Source organism: Zingiber officinale, chromosome 2B (genome assembly GCF_018446385.1).
Source record: "Zingiber officinale cultivar Zhangliang chromosome 2B, Zo_v1.1, whole genome shotgun sequence".
NCBI classification, from domain to species: domain Eukaryota; kingdom Viridiplantae; phylum Streptophyta; class Magnoliopsida; order Zingiberales; family Zingiberaceae; genus Zingiber; species Zingiber officinale.
The window spans coordinates 13,600,348-13,606,606 of record NC_055989.1 but is presented as its reverse complement, the minus strand read 5'-3'; the positions used below and the strand labels follow the sequence as shown (position 1 = coordinate 13,606,606).

The window sequence follows — 6,259 nt, the reverse complement described above, 5'->3', positions numbered from 1 at the left end:
TAGAGAGGTGGTTGCGTCTCGATCGGTCCACGTAGGGCTGATCTCCTAGGCCGCTCGACACCCTGAGGATTTACACTTGGGACTCCTGATCGGTCCCGGACCGATCAGAGTTCATCCGATCGTCCCTGGATCGATCGGATGACCTGATCGATCCATCGATCGATCCACTTAGTTTGTCCAAACCAATTCCCACGCCTTCCACACCAATATCCGTCAACCTTGACCTATTGGTACTCATCCCTAGCATCCGGTCACTGACTTCTTCGCCAAGTGTGTCCGGTCAATCCTTTGACCTACTTGGACTTTCTCAACACCGGATGTCCGATCATCCCGATCCATCTGGATTTTCCTTGCCGGCTTCACTCACCCTGACTTTCACCGGCTTCACTCACCGGATTTCCACCTGCCTAACATCCCTAGGACTTTCTCACTTTGCTTCACTCACGGGACTTTCCAACCGCCTAACATCCGTTAGGACTTTCCCACCGCTCGCTTCACTCACCAGGACTTTCCAACTGCCTAACATCCCAGTTAGGACTTTCCCTCGTGCCAAGCTCCCTGCTTGGACTTCTCCAGTGTCAAGTCTCCATACTTGGACTTTTCGCGTGCCAAGCTCCCTGCTTGGACTTTCCAGTGCCAAGTCTCCATACTTGGACTTTTCAGGTCAACCTTGACCTAGGGTTGCACCAATAATCTCCTAACCATCTATTCTTGTCTCACATCAAGAATAGAACTCTCTCACGAGTGTCAAACATCAATATGCAACTCAACTAGGTCAACCTTGACCTAAGGTTGCACCGACAATCTTCCCAAGTCAAACATCAAAATACAACTCGAGTCAAGTCACCTCGAGTCGGGTCAACCAGGTCAACCTTAACCTAAGGTTGCACCAACAAATATCTTGTTTTTTTTTTTGCATGCGAAGAGCTAATCTTTCAGGAAAACTTCTGTCGTTCGATCCAGAAATTGATAGAACTTTCCTGAGGAGAAGAAATTTGCAAAAACTTCAAGCAGAACAAAAAACTTCAGAAATGGCTGACAAGCTTTTGAAGGATTACGCAACACCTTATGCACAAGGGCTTCGGTCTAGCATCACCCGACCACCAATTGAAGGTAACAATTTTGAAATCAAGCCTGCAGTGATCCACATGGTTCAACAAACTCAATTTGGAGTAGGACTGCACGATGATCCCAATCATCACTTGGAGCTTTTCTATGAGATCTGTAGTACTATGAAAGTGAACGGGGTCCCTCCAGAAATAGCAAGGTTACTTCTTTTTGGATTTTCCCTAAATGACAGAGTCAAGCAGTGGCTTAATTCTTTACCAGCAAACAACATTACATCTTGGGAGTAGTGTGAGCAAAAATTTCTGGACAAATTTTACCCGCCAAGTAAAACTGCACACATGAGGAATTTAATTACAAGCTTCAAACAGGCAGATTCAGAATTGTTATTCGAAGCATGGGACATATTCAAGAGTATGTTGAGACAGTGCCCCCATCATGACCTCGAGAAGTGGTTGGTGCTACACACATTCTATAATGAAATCAATTTTTACACGAAGGTGTCCCTTGATTCTGCAGCAGGAGGGGCATTGATGAACAAGAGTCTTGATGAAGCTGAAGACATAATAGAGAATGTGGCCCAGAACCATCATCAGTGGGCAACCGAAAGATATGGAGGTTCCTTTTCTAGGAATCCAATAAAGACATCAGGAAAATTTGATGTAGATGCAGTCACGCTCATGTCTGCAAGGCTAGATGCTCTGACCAAGAAGCTTGAGACCATGGGGAACAACACAGCCAATGCAATAGTGTGTGTGTGCGAAACTTGTGGAAGTTCGGATCATGCTCAAGATACTTGTCCCCTAGGGCCAATATAAGTACAAATACATCAACTTGAACAATGCGATGTGATAGTCGGTTATAACCAAAGGCAAAACAATCCCTATTCCAACACATACAACCCTAGGTGGAGGAACCACCCAAATTTTTCTTACCGGGGAAATCAAGATCAAGAACCAGCAAAGCCAAACTACCAGCCTGGGCAACAAAACCACTAATCTGGACCACAGACTTATCAACAACAGCAACCTTCACAACTATCCAGAATTGAAAAGATGCTTGAAGAAGCTCTCTTAGAGCAAAAAGAGATGAAGAATGAAATCAAGCAATTGAATTAAAGAATGGAGAATTCTGAAAAGCATCAAAAGATGCAAGATAGTCAAATCGCTCAGATAGCCTAGTCCTTTTCAAGAGCACCGAGAGCATTTCCGGGAAAGCCCAACATAAACCCGGTAGAACATTGCAACTGCATTAAGCTAAGGAGTGGACAGACTTTGGGAGATCCCCAAATGGGTGCTCAGAAAGGAATTGATTCAGAAGAAGAGCTCTCTCCTCTCATGCCTAATTTAGTCCAGAACAAGGATAGGGAGGAGATTACCAAGAAGGTTGAATGGACTCTTCCACTTCCCCCACTAAGTCAGACGATTCCCTTCCCTTAAAAGCTAATAGCATCCCAAAAAGATGAAGAGTTCCACCGATTCCTTAAGAAGATTAAAGAAATCTGTATTGAAGTACCTCTAATAGACGCACTACACCAAATGTCGAAGTTCACCGAATTTTTAAAAGGTATTCTTTCTAACAGAAGACAGAAGGGCGACTTCAAGATTGTAGCATTGACGGAGAAGTGCAACACTCTTCTCACGGCAGACACTCCCTCGAAGCTTCAGGATCCAGGAAGTTTTTCTATACCGTGTAAGATTGGCTCTGAGCTCATACACAAGGCTTTCTGTGACTTGGGAGCGAGTGTCAACCTACTTCCATACTCGATATGCAAGAAACTAGGACTCTAGAACATCAAACTTACTACTATGGCACTACAATTGGCTGACCATTCATGTAGATACTCAATAGGTATAGTGGAGGACGTGCCAGTAGAGATAGGTGGATGCATCGTTCCTACAGATTTTGTTGTCCTAGATATGGAGAAGGATCCCAAGATCCCAATCATCCTAGAAAGATCATTCCTTGCCACCGCTGGATCCCTCATCGATGTGAAACGTCACAAGTTATCCCTGGAGATCGGTAAAGAAAGGTTAGAATTTGATTTATCTAATTCTGCTAATTGCATCTCTTCTTTTCAGGGAAATGCCAGCAAGTCAAATATACACAAAGCTGAGGAATGTAGTTTCCATGGGAGGCCGCCGGACATAATGCATGATTCGACAAAACTTGAGAGGTCGCCCCCAACAAACAATAAAAAGTATATTTGTCCTACACAAGTGAAACTGAAGGCGGAAACTGGAGCATTAACACTAGGAGGAGAGTCGTGCTTCCATGGGTTTAGTCCACATTAACTAATACGAGGTCGAGCTAAAGACCTAAAACAAGCGCTTCTTGGGAAGCAACCCAAGAGTTTTGTTTTAATTCGTTATCCACCTGTCGTTCTATTTTAGTTCAATCAAGTATTTTTATTCTTGGATCTTTATTTTCAGGATGTGTATTAGCCTCCACGAGCTGGTCGTGATCGTTTCATGGGCGTGGCAGCGTCAGAGGGGTCAAAAAGGAGGAGAGCGAGACACTACGCGCATAAGAGAGTCGACCATGTGAATCTGCACGGCCGTGCGAAGCTGACAGAGGAGGAAATGACATAGTTCGTGTGAACCCACACGACCGTGTGGCCTTTACAGAGAAGGAACAATACACGGTCGTGCGGATCTAGCACGACCATGCAAAGCTACCCGAGGAGAAGAATTCACGAGCTGTGTCGATTGACACGACCGTGTGATCTCAGCTGAGAGGAGGAAAGAAGGGGACGTGCCAACAGGCACGGGCGTGCAGCGACCCTATCAACCAGGTCGTGTCTTTAAGACACGGTCGTGTCTTACCCGTGTGCACCGCCAACCACCCTAAAAAACCCTACTTCCCATCTCTTTCTCTCCAAAAAAAACCTTTTCTTCCCCACTACACCTTATCAACCTTCATTACCTACATCTAAGACTCATCTTTACTGAGATCTAGATCTAGATCTAAGTTTTCTTCAAGCCCCAAATCCGTAAAGAGAGGAACAATTCCCCTATCCTTCTTCTCTCTCCTCCTCTATCTTCAAGATCCACATCCACTCACAAGAAAGTCCTCAAATTCGCCTTGCATATCATGTCTCAAATCTTGAAGAGACTCCGAAGAGGAAGCGGTGGAGCTGGCGAAGGAGATGCACTGGGAGGAGACAAAGGCAAGGGAAAGACTTCTTCATCCAAAGGCAAAGGCAAAAGGGTGGCACACGACGAAGGTAACGACAACGAATTTAATATTATTTTTAGAAATCAATAACATAAAGCTAGATATGATATTCTTGTTGCTAGAAAAATTGTGTACACTAGATATATGAATCCAACCACTATGGATATGTTAGGGATTAGGAATGACGTAGATTGGATGATTAGCTCCTTTGATTGGCATGACATGATGTGCACATATCTACCGACTTACCCCTGCCTAGTCCTAGAATTTTTAAGTTCAATTGATGTTAAATTTTCTTCTGAGGATAATTACATTGGGCTCATAACTTTTAGGTTGATGAACAAAGAAATTCGGTGGGCGTTTAGTGATTTTAATATTTATTTTGGTTTACCTACTGGAGGTGCCCATGGATTTGATTGTACAATAGACTGGAATAGATTTTGGGCTTCAATCATGGGATCAAAGAACCCTTATGAACCCCCTAGAGCAAAGGCATCATGCATGCAAAACCCTACTTTTAGATACCTTCACCGTGTGATGAGCAAAATAATCTTTGGTTGAGGTGAGAGTGATGGGGTGGTTAGAAAGGTGGAGCTTTATTCTCTTTGGGCGATGCTAAATAAAGTCGACTTTGATTTTGGGTTTCATTTCTTACAAAACTTATTGAGAGCAGGTAAAGCATCTTCGGGGATGATAGTGTTTGGCGGTTTAATCACCCAAATAGCAATAAATCTGGGTTGTGAGCTTGATGGGCTGGAGATCATTCAGGGTAATGATAAGATCGACATTGCCTCTTGTCTTGCAATGAAGATGATCTGTCGGGACGAAAATGAGTTTACTTTTCCTAGGAACAATGGTTTCCCATTACCCCTTCCTTGTTCCGAGCGCACTTCAGTTCGTAACCCCACGAACTGGGTGATCGTTGATTCAGAACCCGAGTTTGTTCCCTCCCTTATAGGAGATACTGAGCACCACCAAGAGCCCTCATCATCAGGACTCCCGTAACCCTCCGGATATCCGGAACCTGCTAGGCACTCTTTTGCCTATGGTACGGGACCTTTAAGATTTAATTTTTTTGATTTTCGTGCCTCCTTAGACTCGCTTCATGAGAAGTATGCTACCCAACAATAATTGTTGGAGGGTCACTTCAAGTTATCTGACGACCAGTATAGGGAAGTACAGGATCATTTTTAGTTTACTAGAGACTTTCATAGCCAGGTGACAGGATTTGTTCAGGATTATGAGGTTGACCAGGAAAGAATGAGGAATTTCATGGATGATATGGATATTACTAGATAACAAGTAGACGCTCTTTACCAATATCACTAGCACATTGGCCATCTCCCTGGTATGCCTAGATTTCCCTCCGGCACACGATGGGGACACCCTTATCCCCCTCCCCCTCCACCGTTTTGATTTCATCGGGACGTTGAAAAGTCTAAGTCTGGGGAGTGTTGTGTTTGCATAACCTGAGTCGAGTCGAGTCGAGTCTTTTTCCTTGTCCTTCTACATATTTATTTATTTTGCTTTATCTACTTGCATTTCATTTTATTTTTTAGTTTCATATTGTACTTTATTTCCCCTATTTTTCAGTTTCATATTGCACTTTCTTTTCCCACTTGTAGTTTTTCATCATGTTTATTTTGAATAGTTTTGAGGCATATTTGAGAGCATCAAACCTTCTACTTCTTCTGCTGACTTGCCCAATAGCAAAATAACTAGCACGTGTATTTTCTTAGTTCATGTGTCGTAGAGATAGTGTTAATAGTTTGGTGTACCTCCTTTCTGTATCTTTAATAGCATGAAATAAGCTAAGTATTGTACGGAGTCTAGTATAAATTTTGGCCTAACCTTAAGGATCTTACTTTCACTTCACTTAAGCTTGAATAGTAGAAATATTTTGAAATAGTTATGATTCATCCAATTTGTTTAGTACTTGTGTTACCATGGGGATTTCTTAGTTACATTTTGGTTACTTGATGACCTCAGATCATGGAAGCTCATTCGGAAAAATCTA

General features: G+C 43.1%; 1 non-coding gene across 1 annotated transcript; it reads right to left on the bottom strand.

Annotated features, from left to right (window-relative positions):
• Positions 1-1,404: 1,404 nt before the first annotated feature.
• On the bottom strand, positions 1,405-1,510 carry LOC122049897. The gene has a single exon (XR_006131145.1). It is a non-coding gene; the product is annotated as a small nucleolar RNA R71 (small nucleolar RNA).
• Between the last annotated feature and the right edge of the window lie 4,749 nt (positions 1,511-6,259).